The sequence below is a fragment of the Oncorhynchus mykiss genome, chromosome 26, assembly GCF_057628025.1.
Source record: "Oncorhynchus mykiss isolate SJ-2025 chromosome 26, ASM5762802v1, whole genome shotgun sequence".
Taxonomy (NCBI): domain Eukaryota; kingdom Metazoa; phylum Chordata; class Actinopteri; order Salmoniformes; family Salmonidae; genus Oncorhynchus; species Oncorhynchus mykiss.
Genome location: NC_143047.1, coordinates 6,964,516 through 6,979,713, shown reverse-complemented (window position 1 = coordinate 6,979,713; position 15,198 = coordinate 6,964,516).

Genomic DNA, 15,198 nt, shown 5'->3' with positions numbered 1-15,198 from the left:
CACAAAAGAGGCATAGTCATCAATTTTGCATATTGACCACGTTCCATTGAGGCTCTGCAATTGGGTTTTGTTTAGTGGAGACGCACGCAAGGCTAATTAAAAAGCGATCCTAAAAGATTCAGACATAATTTGGGGCTTCTGAATGAGGGCTTAACCCAGAAGAAGCAACTATATTTATTCAGCTCCCCTGCTGTGTTTTAATAGATCAAAAGTTCGAATGAAAGCTACAGCGCGCTAAAAATGATACTATAATAACTCGATCATAACGACGACAACAAACAGCAAAACATTCTTATTACAACAACAATGGTAATAAAATAAATATCGCATGAATAATGCATCAATAACATAGGCTATGAATATTGACAATCATTCTCGCAATCATGATAACACAGATAGGCTCAATCTAATCGCCGTGGTTTCATTTAGCATCCCTTATAACTAGCCTACTTTGAAGTGTGCATTTATTTAGGGATACGTGGATGGCGTAAAATGCATATTGGCTTCGTGTTTCATCGGATTCTCAACACTCAATCTGGACCTCGTCATGGAATAATGTCTTAAACGGATTTCTGCTCTCGGAACGCTTTAACAGATGTGTTAAATATCACGGGCTTTGCAAAGTCTTCATTCGGTTGCGCCAGACCCAGGCCCACTGCACATTTGAGCGCAGAGGAGAAGTGTGCGGCCCTCACCGTGACACTGCTGATCCTGTTAACCATGAACTAACTGTCACCCTCAGCTGCCATGGCGCCCCTCTCTCCCTTTCTCTCCATCGCCTTCAAAAAGCCCTACTGGAATAAAAGCTTTATTTCTATAGACGTGGTTTGTTCTGCTGTTTTATCCAGCTGAATAAAAGTGCATCTGTGATTTGATTTAAAACGCATTCATATGAGCGCACATTGAAAGCTGGTATAAAACTCATATTAAAGCGGGATTTGAGCCGGTGGCCGTCGCGTTTAGTTTGCTCTGTCTTTTAACCAGGCATTAGCATTAAACAAAATCAATTTCCAACTCGAAATTCATTCATGTTACCGTCGCGTTGATTCTGCTCTTTCTTTTAACCAGGCATTAGCATTAAACAAAATCCATTTCCAACTCGAAATTCATTCATGTTACCGTCGCGTTGATTCTGCTCTTTCTTTTAACCAGGCATTAGCATTAAACAAAATCAATTTCCAACTCGAAATTCATTCATGTTACCGTCGCGTTGATTCTGCTCTTTCTTTTAACCAGGCATTAGCATTAAACAAAATCAATTTCCAACTCGAAATTCATTCATGTTACCGTCGCGTTGATTCTGCTCTTTCTTTTAACCAGGCATTAGCATTAAACAAAATCCATTTCCAAACCGAAATTCATTCATGCTACAGTTTTTTTTGTGCCAAAATAGTGTATAGGCTAAAATAGTAATCATATTCTAACAATGTCAAACGAATATAGGGAAAAACTAAAACATAGCCAGCTGTCAAAAAAAGCCTAAGCTTGTAAGACGCATTTGTTTATTAAAAACAAAACAAAAATATAGGCTAACGAAATAAAATAACATATCAGGGAATGGAAATAGGATACCTAGTCAGTTGCACAACTCACTGTATTCAACGTACCAGAAATGTTCAATTCATATTAGCCTAAATATATTCTTATCAAGTTAGGCGATCATTTAGGCTATAATTTGCTTTCAGGACAAACAAGGTTAATTCGATTTTTGAAAGCATAAAAAACAAACGAAAAACGAATGTTATGTTAGTTTATACTTTCTTGCTTCATAATTAAATGCATTATTTTAAGCACGTGATTTTTAATGTAGCCTAGGTTGAATCGACATTACAGCCATTATATTTAGCCTATGCGTGATATAAAAGTTATTCGAGTAATGATAGCCTAAGTGGTTAAACATTCATCGAATGTAAAGTGATCACGATCGGTTAATTAAAACGGAACGCCTCCGTGAAATGATTCCCTCGTGAAAGAAAGTGAACGCTTATCAGACGCGCCGGGACCCCCCCCCCCCCCCCCCCCCCCTCCAAAAAAAAAGAAAACTTGCGGTAACACTGTCACCATTCACAACGAAACTAACTAGACCTTCAAAGCTTTTTTATGAGCCTATATATCTTTAATTTGCTCCAAAAATCCTCCCTTTGTGACTGCAAGCAGATGGTTTGCAGGAAGCCTCGATCACCGAGACTAATTTCTACTAGCTTTGCAAGCTTGCCACGTCTTGGCCTCTTTTACCAAACAGAGCAAAAACAGCTGGCTCCGGCTGAATTAATGCCATTAAAAGCACATCTCTAAAATATTACAGGACCCACCACCCCTCCCCCCGCCGTGTCCCACCCTCGAATTGACACAAGACAGACTGCTTCTGCATTGAAACGGAAAAGGGGTACACTGAAAGACCCGGACCTCAGGTCCTTAACGCTGCCTCCACATCTCAAAACAATTGACTAAATAGATGAACTTAACCATTGTCTTGCGTCACTTTCTGATTCGTTAAGTGAATGGGTTGAGTAAATATGTTACCCATGCATGAAGGCTTCTGTATGGCCAGTTACATTGTATCCAGGGTCCGACAGGTGGTTAGCTGTTTATTATTCTACCATTATTTGTTAGTGACGTCAAGGAAAAGGACATTTTCAGAGCGCGGATGGGACAGATTGCTCTAACTGGTACGCATTCTCCCGAATGACACCAGTCATCTAGCTACCCCTCTTTAGTGTCTGACCGGGAGGTGTCCCGTTTCATTTTCAAAGTGGCGGAATTCTCTTTTCATTACTCCATTATAGGCCTATAAATTCGCCCTTTGGGGAACATTTATTTCACTCTTTCAAGAAGAATGAAGATGGTATGACAATGATCCAAAATGATATCCGTCTTCTACAACAAAAAAAGTACCCGGTCCACTCTATACAGAACTGCAGATAAAGAAGTGATTATAAACACAACAGCCCCATAGACATAATATGCTACCCTTCCTTAAACCAGTTCTGAAAACAGGCCAAACACCCAAAAGACTAGGTTACGCACAGCGGTTTGTTGACTTTCATTACGTATCCAACGACTGCACATTTCAATTGACTCAACAATGTCCTTTAATGTAGCCTAACTACCTCAGAGAGTCTACAATGCGGCTGTGTATGGACAGGCTCTCCGGTGAGGGCTAAGCTAACCTTTATGCAGTGCAACAAAAAAAAAACGCTGAACAATCCAGGGAATTCGAAATGCCACAAGATTCAGAGGAGCAGTGACAAGCATTAAATCGATATTAACTTTGTATTAAACATAGACCCCTCCTCCCCAAACGGAGTAAAGCCATATCTCCTCGGGACAATGCGCTCTGTTCAGAGAGTCCCTTGCACCTGTTCTTTGACTGCTGAGCAGCCAGTCCCGTGCGCTCAGAGGGCGATGGGAGAACAAAATGTTATTTTCATCCTAGGGCGGTTATTTAACTCATGCTTGTCGGCCATGATCTTTCAACATTGTAGTATTGAAGTGTACATTGATTACTTCATGTTTAATTCAGCATTCGTTTGCAAAATATATTGCATGTCAGTGGTCTAGCCTATGCATTGCACTGCCTAATTCATTAATATATAGTTATGCTATGATATCATCTGTATTGTCAGTTTATAAGCATACCTCTGAATAGGTAGGCCATATTTGTGCCCTCAAACCTATGTAAATGTAATGTGTGTATTTTACTGTCACCATATTGCCCAGTACTGGGACAATGTGTGTAATGTCAACCTTTCCCCCATCTTTTGGCACTCTTATATCAGCACCGCGCTGCCTGCATCTCAAGTGGTGTTCTAATCCTCTTAAGGACATGTTGGTACAGTTTGCATATCATTCACCCATCGAAGAGAAAGACCATAACACTCTCCATTCAGCAGGATCCTCAGCCTCCTTTCACCAGGGTCACAGCCACCAGCATTAGCATCATCTGACAACCAGTACTATTGTTTAGGACCTTGTATGCCAAGTTAATTGCTCATTAATACCAGACAAACCAGAGGGGTGAAGAGGAAGCAGGAGTAGTCAGATTCAGCTGGTTTGAAACAGGCAGGTAGTAGTTATTTGAAATATACGTGTGTTTTAACTGAAAACATCAGGCAATGTACATGTATTTCACAACCAGACAGCTCCACACCCCATAATTAAAAGGGGAAGACATGCCACATCTCTGTTCCCTGCAGTTATGGCATTGTCTTTAGAGGTTGAGTTGCAAAATAGATATAACCAGATGCTTTTTATGTTATTCGATTTCCATGTTGTCTCTGTTTGGAAACAGAAACTAATCAGTGAGGTAGACTGTGTCTCAGAGAATGGACATGGGTAGCAGTGAAGTTATTCAAACTCTTCAGGATCTTTTGCATTTCAAATGTATATATATTTTTTCGGGGACTTGTTTTTTTTTACTCCTTTTCAGGTCTAGCATGTAGGCCTTAAGCAGTAAACACACACACACACACACACACACACACACACACACACACACACACACACACACACACACACACACACACACACACACTCCCCCCAAAAGCCTTAAATTCGTCACAGTGGCTCAACGGTAATCAATTGCAAATGTATCTCACTCTGAGTTTAATCTCATCTGGCCAACAGTTTCACGGGTGCAGGACGATTTGCAAGAGGGGCCCACCGTACCCCATCAACACCCCTCCACACCCCCTCAGCACCTGGCAGGCTTTTGGGGTAGCATCTTGTAAACGCCCACTGCTTAAACGGGTGCCCCCTCTAAGCACCCAAGCGTCCCTGCGCAGCACAGAAAGAGGGGTGAGCTCTGTGGTTGTCAAGACCGGTTTAGATTAGAGGTCCTGTAGTGACATTAGCCATGAGTCCCATAGTCAAACCAACACTGGGGTAGTAGGATTGTTTAATTTAGATATTGAGCCAATAGAAATAGTGGTGATTAGAGTGTGGGCGGGGAATGAAATGGTTTTGTGTGACGTTACATGTTTTTTCCATCTAATAATGTGTGAAAATCCCATGTAGACTGGGCACACACAGTGCCTTCAGAAAGTATTCACACCCCTTGACTTTTTCCACATTTTATTGTGTTACAGCCTGAATTTAAATTGAGATTTAGTGTCACTGGCCTACACACAATACCCCATAATGTCAAAGTGGAATTATATTTTTTGAAATTTTTACAAATTTAAGAAACAATGTAAAGCCATTCAACCCCTAAATAATTTCAGCAGTAAAACCGTGCTTAAGAAGTCACATACTATGTTGCATGAACTCAGTCTGTGAGCAATAGTGTTTAACATGATTTTTGAATAACTACCTCATCTCTGTACCCTACACATATAAGGTCCTGTAAGGTCCTTCAGTGGAGCACTGATTTCAAACACAGATTCAACCACAAAGACCAGTGAGGTTTTCCAATGCCTCGCAAAGAAGGCCACCTATTGGTAGATGGGTAAAAAATAAAAAGAAGACATTGAATATCCCTTTGAGCATGGTGAAGTTATTAATTACACTTTAGATGGTGTATCAATACACCCAGTCACTACAAAGAAACAGGCATCCTTCCTAACTCAGTTGCCAGAGAATACGGAAACCCCTCAGGGATTTCTCCATGAGGCCAATGGTGACTTTAAAACAGTTACAGAGTTTAATGGCTGTGATAGGAGAAAACTGAGGATGGATCAACAACATTGTACTTACTCCACAATACTAACCTAATTGACAGAGTGAAAAGAAGGAAGCCTATACAGAATAAAGAATATTCCAAAATATGCATCCTTTTTAGAATAAAGCACTAAAGTAAAACTACAAAAATTGTGGCATACAAATTAACTTTATGTCCTGAATACAAAGCGTTACGTTTGGGACAAATCCAACAGAAAACATCACTGAGTACCACTCTTCGTATTTTCAAGCATGGTGATGGCTGCATCATATCATGAGTATGCTTGTCATTGGCAAGGACTAGGAGATTTTTAGGACAAAAATAATTGGAATAGAGCTAAGCAGAGGCAAAATCCTAGAAGAAAACCTGGTTCAGTCTGCTTTTCAACAGACACTGGGAGATGAAATCACCTTTCAGCAGGACAATAACCTAAAACACAAGGCCAAATATACACTGGAGTTGCTTAACACCACATTGAATATTCCCTGATTGTCCTGTTTACAGTTTTGACTTGAATAGGCTTGAAAATCTATGGCAAGACTTGAAAATGGCTGTCTAGCAACTTGTCAGAGCTTGAAGAATTAACCAGAAAGACTCACAGCTGTAATTGCTGCCAAGGTGATTCTAACTTGTATTGAGTGAGGGGTGTGAATATTTACGTAAATTAGATATTTCTGTATTTCATTTTCAATACATTTCCAACATAAAAAAAACATGTTTTCATTTTGTTAGTGTGGGGTATTGTGTGTAGATGGGTGAGAATTTTTTATTTTTTTTATCAGTTTTGAATTTAGGCTGTAACACAAAAAAAATTGGAATAAGTCCACAGGGGTATGAATACTTTCTGACGGCACTTTCTGTTGTAAGACTGCAACAAATAATCTAGCCAATCAATCAATCGCTTTCCTTTTCCTTGGTATGTGTGGGGGGTTCAGTAAGGGAGGGGTTTCTTAAAACAGAACATATGAATGGGTGGCTTGGGGGTGTGAGGAGGGGGAATGGGGGGGATTGGGTATGGTTGAGGGACTCTGGTGCCTGTTGGCCCTATGGCATTGATGCGGCGTTGGCCATATAATCGGATTGCGAGGTGGTGAAAGTGAGCCCTGGTGCTTATGTCAGTTTGCGTCTCGTCAAGCTGAATAATACGCATGGCTGAGGAGCGCAGTGGCCACTCACCATTGAGGCCTCTCGCCGCTCGTGGCTAAGCGATTCTAAAAGAGAGAAAAAAACCTCATTGGATTCATATATAATTCTTACTCAAGCGTTTTGATGCATTTGCATTTTAGCGGTAAACCGGTGGTCGCTTTTCAGCTGTGTGTGTATGTGTGTGTGTGTGTGTGTGTGTGTGTGTGTGGGTGGAGGTCTCCAAGCCTAACCCCTGTAAAAGCAGCTCTGTGTAGAGGGACACGGTTCTTGTGCTCAGGCCCTCATGGTTAATCGAGGAGCAACGACAAAACAACTTGACATTTAACTTTTTTTTTCTCTTATCTGGTGCTATGTTCGGCAAAAAGTTGAAGCAACAAATCCATTTGAAAATGGCCTACGTGGCATCGATATAAGTCAGAAACAGTTAATCTAGTGTCCAAATTAACTACAAAGTGTAAATAGGATCATTTTGATCATGAAGTCAGTCTCATCTAAAAGAGAGTTTGGAACATCCATGCGTCACAATGGGGAAATTAAGGTTGGGTTCTGAATTGACAAGGTCCATTTGCCCAATAACATGGGGTGAACAGCTGCAGTGATTGCTCTCTATCCAGTAGCATAGACAGACTGTTTATATAAGACATCATGTCTGACATTTTTTTTATTTGCGAAATACCTTAGTTAGATGTAAAATTGCGCAACTCAAATACCCTCGGCAAAACTGTAACATTTTCTTACAGATTTCTTTAGTTAACTTAGATTCACTCTGGGGATTTTGAGGAAGTGAAATAGCCTTCCGCATCTACAGTGTCTCATAGGGGACAAACATCATAACCGAACGCGGAATCGGTCAGGGAACACACCAAGACTGAAATCTGATTTTTCGAATGAGCAACAGAAAAACAGATGTGCCAATCGGCGTGTTCAGTGTCTCTGTAAAGCAGAAGTCAATTACTTTACTCCCATGTAGTTCAATTATTTGACATGGACTAGTATGAGATATCAGTTTGTGCCCAATTCAGACTTGAGATAAGTTGTCTTAAAAATGGACTTAAGTCACAAAATGTTGACTTAGGGCTCTATTCAATCTGTATCGCTGAAGCAATAGAAATGTGAAGGTCATTTCCGATTGAGCCAACGTATGTAACATTTACCGTGAGTGCGGTCTCCACTAATGCGGTAGCATTGCCTTTAAATTTCAATCACGCTGTAAAGCTGAACTTCCGTGATACATATTGAATAGCCCTTAAGTCCTTATTGACTTAAGACCAGGTTAAGTCTACTTATCTCAAGTCTGAATCAGACCCTTTGTGAACAAGATACTTTTGCTCCAAAGATTATAGGACTTTTTTTCCCCTTTGGCAATTTTATGTACCAGTGCAACCGCGTTAGTTATGTTATTTTGAAGAAGGGAATACAGAAAAAGTTTTTTTTTTAAAGGTAAATATGTCTATGAAAGGTGTAGGTAAAGTCAATGGAATGTTTTTAGCTTTCTTTTACACTTCTCTGAAAATAGCAGATGTGAACATGGGAACAGGTGCAAATGTGACAGATACACAGCACCTGGGCCCATTATATAATCAACATTTACTCTGGAAGTATAGACTTCACTCGTGTGACTAGCTATTAATACAGCATGTTCATGACCAGTACACGGTGAGGGTCACTCAGACCAGGATGTGGACTATTGAAGGGAAACTGACAGCGTTTTAACAGCTTTCCAGATACGAAACAAACCTGAAAATCATAATATCAGTCAAAGTATCAAATTCCATGCTACAAAACTAACTTTATAAGAGGTTTTAAAAATAGGTCAAATCAAATCCAATTTTATTTCACATACACATGGTTAGCAGATGTTAATGCGAGTGTAGCGAAATGCTTGTGCTTCTAGTTCCGACAATGCAGTAATAACCAACGAGTAATCTAACCTAACAATTCCACAACTACTACCTTACACACACAAGTGTAAAGGGATAAAGAATATGTACATAAAGATATATGAATGAGTGATGGTACAGAACGGCATAGGCAAGATGCAGTAGATGGTATCGAGTACAGTATATACATATGAGATGAGTAATGTAGCGTATGTAAACACTATACACTGCTCAAAAAAATAAAGAGAACACTTAAACAACACAATGCAACTCCAAGTCAATCACACTTCTGTGAAATCAAACTGTCCACTTAGGAAGCAACACTGATTGACAATAAATTTCACATTCTGTTGTGCAAATGGAATAGACAACAGGTGGAAATTATAGGCAATTAGCAAGACACCCCCAATAAAGAAGTGGTTCTGCAGGTGATAACCACAGACCACTTCTCAGTTTCTATGCTTCCTGGCTGATGTTTTGGTCACTTTTGAATGCTGGCGGTGCTTTCACTCTAGTGGTAGCATGAAACGAAGTCTACAACCCACATAAGTGGCTCAGGTAGTGCAGCTCATCCAGGTTGGCACATCAATGCGAGCTGTGGCAAGATGGTTTGCTGTGTCTGTCAGTGTAGTGTCCAGAGCATGGAGGCACTACCAGGAGACAGGCCAGTACATCAGGAGACGTAGAGGAGGCCGTAGCAGCAGGACCGCTACCTCCGCCTTTGTGCAAGGAGGAGCAGGAGGAGCAGGAGGAGCCCTGCCAGAGCCCTGCAAAATGACCTCCAGCAGGCCACAAATGTGCATGTGTCTGCTCAAACGGTCAGAAACAGACTCCATGAGGGTGGTATGAGGGCCCGAAGTCCACAGGTGGGGGTTGTGCTTACAGTCCAACACCGTGCAGGACGTTTGGCATTTGCCAGAGAACACCAAGATTGGCAAATTCGCCACTGGCGCCCTGTGCTCTTCACGGATGAAAGCAGGTTCACAATGAGCACATGTGACAGACGTGACAGTCTGGAGAAGCCGTGGAGAACGTTCTGCTGCCTGCAACATTCTCCAGCATGACCGGTTTGGCGGTGGGTCAGTCATGGTGTGGGTTGGCATTTCTTTGGGGCGCCGCACAGCCCTCCATGTGCTCGCCAGAGGTAGTCTGACTGCCATTAGGTACCGAGATGAGATCCTCAGACCCCTTGTGAGACCATATGTTGGTGCGGTTGGCCCTGGGTTCCTCCTATTGCAAGACAATGCTAGACCTCATGTGGCTGGAGTGTGTCAGCAGTTTCTGCAAGAGGAAGGCATTGATGCTATGGACTGGCCCGCCCGTTCCCCAGACCTGAATCCAATTGACCACATCTGGGACATCATGTCTCGCTCCATCCACCAACGCCACGTTGCACCACAGACTGTCCAGGAGTTGGCGGATGCTTTAGTCCAGGTCTGGGAGGAGATCCCTCAGGAGACCATCTGCCACCTCATCAGGAGCATGCCCAGGCGTTGTAGGGAGGTCATACAGGCATGTGGAGGCCACACATACTACTGAGCCTTATTTTGACTTGTTTTAAGGACATTACATCCAAGTTGGATCAGCCTGTAGTGTGGTTTTCCACTTTAATTTTGAGTGTTACTCCAAATCCATTGATACATTTGATTTCCATTGATAATTTTTGTGTGATTTTGTTGTCAGCACATTCAACTATGTAAAAAAAAAAAGTATTTGATAAGAATATTTCATTCATTCAGATCTAGGATGTGTTATTTTAGTGTTCCCTTTATTTTTTTGATCAGTGTATTAAGTGGCATAGTTTAAAGTGTTTTTTAAATTGTTTAAAGTGGCTAGTGATACATTTTTCCATCAATTTCCATCAATAGCCATTATTAAAGTGTCTGGAGTTGAGTCAGTATGTTGGCAGCAGCCAATCAATGTTAGTGGTGGCTGTTTAACAGTCTGATGGCCTTGAGATAGAAGCTGTTTTTCAGCCTCTCAGTCCCAGCTTTGATGCACCTGTACTGACCTCGCCTTCTGGATGATAGTGGGGTGAACAGGCAGTGGCTCGGGTGGTTGTTGTCCTTCATGATCTTTATGGCCTTCCTGTGACATTGGGTGGTGTAGGTGTCCTGGAGGGCAGGTAGTTTGCCCACAGTGATGCGTTGTGCAGACCTCACTACCCTCTGGAGAGCCTTAGGGTTGTGGGCGGAGCAGTTGCCGTACCAGGCAACTGATACAGCCCGACAGGATGCTCTCGATTGTGCATCTGTAGAAGTTTGTGAGTGCTTTTGGTGACAAGCCACATTTCTTCAGCCTCCTGAGGTTGAGGCGCTGCTGCGCCTTCTTCACAATGCTGTCTGTGTGGATGGACCAATTCTGTTTATCCGCGATGTGTACGCCGAGGACCTTAAAACTTACTACCCTCTCCACTACTGTCCCGTCGATGTGGATAGGGGGGTGCTCCCTCTGCTGTTTCCTGAAGTCCACAATCATCTCATTTGTTTTGTTGACGTTGAGTTATTTTCCTGACACCACATTCCGAGGGCCCTCACCTCCTCCCTGTAGGCCGTCTCGTCGTTGTTGGTAATCAAGCCTACCACTGTAGTGTCGTCCGCAAGCTTGATGATTGAATTGGAGGCGTGCATGGCCACGCAGTCGTGGGTGAACAGGGAGTACAGGAGAGGGCTCAGAACGCACCCTTGTGGGGCCCCAGTGTTGAGGATCAGCGGGGTGGAGATGTTGTTACCTACCCTCACCACCTGGGGGCGGCCCGTCAGGAAGTCCAGTACCCAGTTGCACAGGGCGGGGTTGAGACCCAGGGTGATGAACAGCATTCTCACATAGGTATTCCTCTTGTCCAGATGAGTTAGGGAAGTGTGCAGTGTGGTTGCGATTGCGTCGTCTGTGGAAGAGTCAAAATTCTATGATGTAGTGTAAGGCATTGTTGGCAGAGTAGATGGATGCAGTTCAATGAAGGATTAATGTAGATAATTAGGTGTGCTTGCAAAGCAAAGCACAACTTCAGATTTCTTACTGTCTTATTACTGTCTTATTATTATAAATATTATTATTCCATTTATTCCACCCGCTCCAGAGCTTAAAGGATTTGAGCTGTTAACACGAAACCAACTTCCAAATGTCATGACTGCCCCCAAACTCGGATTGCCTGAGAAAATATTTTTGATAGCATTTATACTTTTGGAACTAAAACAATATTTAAATGAGCTCCCAATGTATTTCTTTTTTCTTTTTTCTTTTACCCCTTTTTTCTCCCCAATTTCGTGGTGTCCAATTGTTTTTTAGTAGCTACTATCTTGTCTCATCGCTACAACTCCCGTACGGGCTCGGGAGAGACAAAGGTTGAAAGTCATGCGTCCTCCGATACACAACCCAACCAAGCCGCACTGCTTCTTAACACAGCGCACATCCAACCCGGAAGCCAGCCGCACCAATGTGCCGGAGGAAACACTGTGCACCTGGCAACCTTGGTTAGCGCGCACTGTGCCTGGTCCACCACAGGAGTCGCTGGTGCGCGATGAGACAAGGATATCCCTACCGGCCAAACCCTCCCTAACCCGGACGACGCTAGGCCAATTGTGCGTCGCCCCACGGACCTCCCGGTCGCGGCCGCTTACAATGGCAAAAAAAAGCCCCATAGACTCGAATGGAAAAAATAGAATAATCTAGATCTGCTGTATCTCCTCCTACACCATCTAAGCTATCAACACCAAACCAACATTGAGATGTTCAGACGGGTCCAACTTAGTTGATAGGGTAGTTAGGATAGTTGATACTGTGCACACTTTTGGAACAATTACCATTTTATATTTGTATGAATTTGCCAACTTTCCCCCCATATCGTTTTTCGGGGGCTACATCTAGAGATGCAGGTCTCATTTGGTTAGCTAGCAAGAAATGTAAATCACTTTGCTAGCTAGCTATGCTGAACTTGAATGGCATATCCACAGTTAGCATATCTCTTAGTTGCCAATCAAATGTATTTGGCATCAATCAAATTGGCAGGGCAAGTTCCCATTCAGTTGTTAAAACGTGGATTGGGACAAGCATGCATTGGCAGGCAAGCTGCAGAAGGGCGAGCAGGCTATTATTCCCCATCGTTTATCAGAGCAATTTTGATGGCCAACTACAATCTGTTTATTTAGATTTGAGCTCATCTGGCTCTGGCTAATATGATTGCTGATATTTTTGTTGTTGATGTGCACAGGCAACTGAGAGAGATAGCCTACCTGTTCATGGTTCTTTGATCAATAGGACCGTAATGTTCTTAAATGTAAGAGGACTCCCGTGGTATTTACATGCAGTATTTGCAGAATTATTTTCAGGTCTATTATAACATAATGATCTAAAGTTGCTGTTGCCTGTGAACACACAGTCCAGTTCAAGGTGAATGATGACAGGCACGTGTTTTATTCAATTTTATTTACTGCCGTGTCTATTAATTGTCCAAACGAATGGCCACTTTCCCACTCTATATCGCTATAGAAGTGCCTTACTCTATGGCATTCCCAAACGTTCAATGAAAATGAAAAAATGACCAAGTTCGCTTATCAGATATTTTTTTTTAAAGGAATTATATAATTCCTAGGGGTGTATATGAATAGATTTTAACAGGATTTCATGTTGCTAATAGGCTGTCAGTTCCACTTTGACTGCTCCATTTCCTCCTAGTGATGCTGTGATGCATAATGACCACTACCATTGAATTAGGAATCGAATACTAGAATGGACATCAGCCTTCTTATGATGGGATAAAGGTCAGCCATTTTGGTCAGGGAGTTGGTCAACCATGGTTTGCCAGTGCTGGAATAAGATAGTGGAAAATAATGAATTTGAAGAATTTATCTGCACTGTGTGTTTGTTAGCTAGCTAGCCAGACAGTTTTAGAGGGATGGTTCCATATATGTTTTTATTAGCTGTATGCTAATATGCCAACATTCCATTCAAACAATTCAATACAAAAGTCAATCCACAGCCATACACTGTCTGGAATCAGTTGACGATAGGACTTAGACAAGTTGTAAATGCAACAAGTAGCCTACTGATATTGTATCATATAATATCACTTACAGCTTTCTAAGAAAACACCATTTTGACATTTTGCCCATTTACATGTATTTTAGAGGCTATTTATATTGTAGGTTGCCAATCGTTCGATTAAACATCTGATATATCACATGTCTTACTTTTATTTTGCTGCATAAGTCAAACCAGGATTATACATCTACTGCCATTCAATCCATAGACTGGTTTGGATTTCTCCCTGACCAATATGGCTGGCATTTTCACCCAATTCTGAAACATTGAGGGTAGATGACACAATCGCTCTATTAATTTAAGAGGATCTCTTTAACCACTACCACTATCCCTCACAGCCTGGAATGCGGTCAGGGCCTTTGGTCAGACGGATGGTCGTAATGTGGTCTGACTGACTTTACACGGTCAACCGTAAGACCCCTCATGTCTAGTCCTCGATTCTAGACCACAGTTGGTCAAAGCCATTGGTCTGTACTGCTGGTTTATACTAATGTGGAGTGTAATTGATCCCATTAGAACACTTAGAGCTTTCTAATAGGCACAAGGTGAGCTGACCTGACCTCTGACCTCTGCTCTCACAAGACCTATGTGACCTTATCCTCCTGTCCCCCCTCTAAAACCATTCCTCCATTTCCCCAACCCCCATCTCCCCTTATTCTGTTAAGTCATCTAGCTTTTGTTCAATGAGGTAGCATTGATGCCGTTTAGGAGACCAGAAGGCCAGCCCAGTACCAAGGGACTTTCATGTATTGTGCCTGGTCCATCGGCCGATCAGACACCAGGATGTGAGGTTAAGCTAGACCCCACGACGGCCCAGGAACGGTAATGTCAGAAGAGCTAAGTCAATCAATGCCTGATGAGAGAGGAAAGGTGGAAGAGGGTTCAGTCAACTGTTTCAATGGGCATGCATGTCCCATAAAACTCACAAGCTTGTGCTATTTGATGTGATTCCATGGACTTGCGCTACACTTGACAGTGCTGGGATTTTGAAGAAACTTCTAAATGCACCATATTGTATTTTTTCCTCTTATTCTCACTCACACATTTAGGTTCATGAGGTGTTATCTAAAAAGGGTGATGTTAAAACTACTTACATTTAACCTAAAGGAATCCTCTTGGAGCCCCCTTGTACTTGGACAATAGGCAAAAGGGTGGAGGGAGGAGGAGAGAGGGGGTAGGGGCTTCCATCGGTATGTGACCTCTGGTCTGAAAGGCCTGATAAGATACTTCAGGTCAAGGGGGACATACATTTGAGGAGAGAGGCTACTCAGACACTCCACAATGCATAATGGAGAGGCTCTAAAACTGCAGAAGGGGAATGTTGAATCCTTCTCTCAGCTGGGAGGTCAACGTTAACTTTTCGATTTGTCGTAGCATTCGCTGGCTGCCTTTGATGGCTTTAGACAGCAGCATACCACTGCGGCTGAATCCCACTGAAGCTAAGCTGGGTTGGTCTTGATCGGTTCTCGGATG